Genomic DNA, 3,783 nt, shown 5'->3' with positions numbered 1-3,783 from the left:
TTTTTGGTGATGGAGAAGTATCCGAAAAATTCCCTCTACGCGAATTGCCCTTCGCGCGTCTACGGCTGTGGCCTGCGGCCTCCGGGGGCTAGCATGCCGCCAAATCTTGCGTAGGCGGCCTCTCGCAAGCCTGGAAGTGTTGTGGCGGTTGCAAACGCCCGGCACGCGTGTCCGGGTTGTGCCCCCCCTCACGGACGGCACCGCCGCCGGCACCTGGAGGGGGGGAACGGACGCGTGGGGTCTACACGGAGGGGATCTTGCTGTGGGTCTGGCCCGGATGTTGCTCCAAAGTGTTCCTATGGGCATACCTAACACAACCGGGTGGGGAGGTCCACTGGTTAAAGCCCGTCCGTGCAAAGTCAAAGAGCTAGATCCCGTGGTCAAACGCTACAGGGTTAGGCGGGACAGGGGCACTGGGGGGTAGCAATGCCACCGGAGCATCGCACCGGGCCCTCATACATGCGGGGTGGTGTGGTGGCATGTCCGAAGAGGCGGGACGCGTCTCCGGTGCGTGGCCCCCCCTCACGGACGGCGATGACACGGTAGTAGACGTTCTGCGGTAACGATGCGGCGTCAATATTACTAAATACTCGGAGCGCGATAAAATCATGAGTTTTTTTGCACGACGTGGGCACATGTGCTATAGGGACATTGGTATTTTTTCATAGTTTTTGGTGATGGAGAAGTATCCGAAAAATTCCCTCTACGCGAATTGCCCTTCGCGCGTCTACGGCTGTGGCCTGCGGCCTCCGGGGGCTAGCATGCCGCCAAATCTTGCGTAGGCGGCCTCTCGCAAGCCTGGAAGTGTTGTGGCGGTTGCAAACGCCCGGCACGCGTGTCTGGGTTGTGCCCCCCCTCACGGACGGCGCCGCCGCCGGCACCTGGAGGGGGGGAACGGACGCGTGGGGTCTACACGGAGGGGATCTTGCTGTGGGTCTGGCCCGGATGTTGCTCCAAAGTGTTCCTATGGGCTTACCTAACACAACCGGGTGGGGAGGTCCACTGGTTAAAGCCCGTCCGTGCAAAGTCAAAGAGCTAGATCCCGTGGTCAAACGCTACAGGGTTAGGCGGGACGTGGACACTAGGGGGTAGCAATGCCACCGAAGCATCGGACCGGGCCCTCATACATGCGGGGTGGTGTGGTGGCATGTCCAAAGAGGCGGGACGCGTCTCCGGGGCGTGGCCCCCCCTCACGGACGGCGATGAGACAGTAGTAGACATTCTGCGGTAACGATGCGGCGACAATATTACTAAATACTCGGAGCGCGATAAAATCATGAGTTTTTTTGCACGTCGTGGGCACATGTGCTATAGGGACGATGGTATTTTTTCATAATTTTTGGTGATGGAGAATTATCCGAAAAATTCCCTCTACGCGGATTGCCTTTCGCGCGTCTACAGCTGTGGCCGGCGGGCTCCGGGGGCTAGCATGCCGCCAAATCTTACGTAGGCGGCCTCTCGCAAGTCTGGAAGTGTTGTGGCGGTTGCAAACGCCCGGCACGCGTGTCCGGGGTGTGCCCCCTCACGGACGGCGCCGCCGCCGGCACCTGGAGGGGGGTAACGGACGCGTGGGGTCTACACGGAGGGGATCTTGCTGTGGGTCTGGCCCGGATGTTGCTCCAAAGTGTTCCTATGGGCTGACCTAACACAACCGGGTGGGGAGGTCCACTGGTCAAAGCCCGTCCATGCAAAGTCAAAGGGCTAGATCCCGTGGTCAAACGCTACAGGGTTAGGCGGGACGAGGGCACTGGGGGGAGCAATGCCACCGGAGCGTCGCACCGGGCCCTCATACATGCGGGGTGGTGTGGTGGCATGTCCGAAGAGGCGGGACGCGTCTCCGGTGCGTGGCCTCCCCTCACGGACGGCGATGACACGGTAGTAGACGTTCTGCGGTAACGATGCGGCGTCAATATTACTAAATACTCGGAGCGTGATAAAATAATGAGTTTTTTTGCACAACGTGGGCACATGTGCTATAGGGACGATGGTATTTTTTCATAATTTTTGGTGATGGAGAAGTATCCAAAAAATTCCCTCTACGCGGATTGCCCTTCGTGCGTCTACGGCTGTGGCCGGCGGCCTTCGGGGGCTAGCATGCCGCCAAATCTTGCGTAGGCGGCCTCTCGCAAGTCTGGAAGTGTTGTGGCGGTTGCAAACGCCCGGCACGCGTGTCCGGGGTGTGCCCCCCCCTCACGGACGGCGCCGCCGCCGGCACCTGGAGGGGGGGAACGGACGCGTGGGGTCTACACGGAGGGGATCTTGCTGTGGGTCTGGCCCGGATGTTGCTCCAAAGTGTTCCTATGGGCTGACCTAACACAACCGGGTGGGGAGGTCCACTGGTCAAAGCCCGTCCGTGCAAAGTCAAAAGGCTAGATCCCGTGGTCAAACGCTACAGGGTTAGGCGGGACGTGGGCACTGGGGGGTAGCAATGCCACCGGAGCATCGCACCGGGCCCTCATACATGGGGGGTGGTGTGGTGGCATGTCCGAAGAGGCGGGACGCGTCTCCGGGGCGTGGCCCCCCCTCACGGACGGCGATGACACGGTAGTAGATGTTCTGCAGTAACGATGCGGCGTCAATATTACTAAATACTCGGAGCGCGATAAAATCATGAGTTTTTTTGCACGACGTGGGCACCTGTGCTATAGGTACGATGGTATTTTTTCATAATTTTTGGTGATGGAGAAGTATCCGAAAAATTCCCTCTACGCGGATTGCCCTTCGCACGTCTACGGCTGTGGCCGGCGGCCTCCGGGGGCTAGCATGCCAACAAATCTTGCGTAGTCGGCCTCTCGCAAGTCTGGAAGTGTTGTGGCGGTTGCAAACGACCGGCCCGCGTGTCCGGGGTGTGCCCCCCCTCAAGGACGGCGCCGCCGCCGGCACCTGGAGGGGGGTAACGGACGCGTGGGGTCTACACGGAGGGGATCTTGCTGTGGGTCTGGCCCGGATGTTGCTCCAAAGTGTTCCTATGGGCTGACCTAACACAACCGGGTGGGGAGGTCCACTGGTCAAAGCCCGTCCGTGCAAAGTCAAAGGGCTAGATCCCGTGGTCAAACGCTACAGGGTTAGGCGGGACGGGGGCACTAGGGGGAGCAATGCCGCCGGAGCGTCGCACCGGGCCCTCATACATGCGGGGTGGTGTGGTGGCATGTCCGAAGAGGCGGGACGCGTCTCCGGTGCGTGGCCTCCCCTCACGGACGGCGATGACACGGTAGTAGACGTTCTGCGGTAACGATGCGGCGTCAATATTAGTAAATACTCGGAGCGTGATAAAATAATGAGTTTTTTTGCACAACGTGGGCACATGTGCTATAGGGACGATGGTATTTTTTCATAATTTTTGGTGATGGAGAAGTATCCGAAAAATTCCCTCTACGCGGATTGCCCTTCGCGCGTCTACGGCTGTGGCCGGCGGCCTCCGGGGGCTAGCATGCCGCCAAATCTTGCGTAGGTGGCCTCTCGCAAGCCTGGAAGTGTTGTGGCGGTTGCAAACGCCCGGCACGCGTGTCTGGGTTGTGCCCCCCCTCACGGACGGCGCCGCCGCCGGCACCTGGAGGGGGGGAACGGACGCGTGGGGTCTACACGGAGGGGATCTTGCTGTGGGTCTGGCCCGGATGTTGCTCCAAAGTGTTCCTATGGGCTTACCTAACACAACCGGGTGGGGAGGTCCACTGGTTAAAGCCCGTCCGTGCAAAGTCAAAGAGCTAGATCCCGTGGTCAAACGCTACAGGGTTAGGCGGGACGTGGACACTAGGGGGTAGCAATGCCACCGAAGCATCGGAC

The sequence above is a fragment of the Triticum urartu genome, chromosome 7A, assembly GCF_056163025.1.
Source record: "Triticum urartu cultivar PI428250 chromosome 7A, HENAU_Tu73, whole genome shotgun sequence".
In the NCBI taxonomy this organism is placed as follows: Eukaryota; Viridiplantae; Streptophyta; class Magnoliopsida; order Poales; family Poaceae; genus Triticum; species Triticum urartu.
This window is presented reverse-complemented; position numbering follows the sequence as displayed.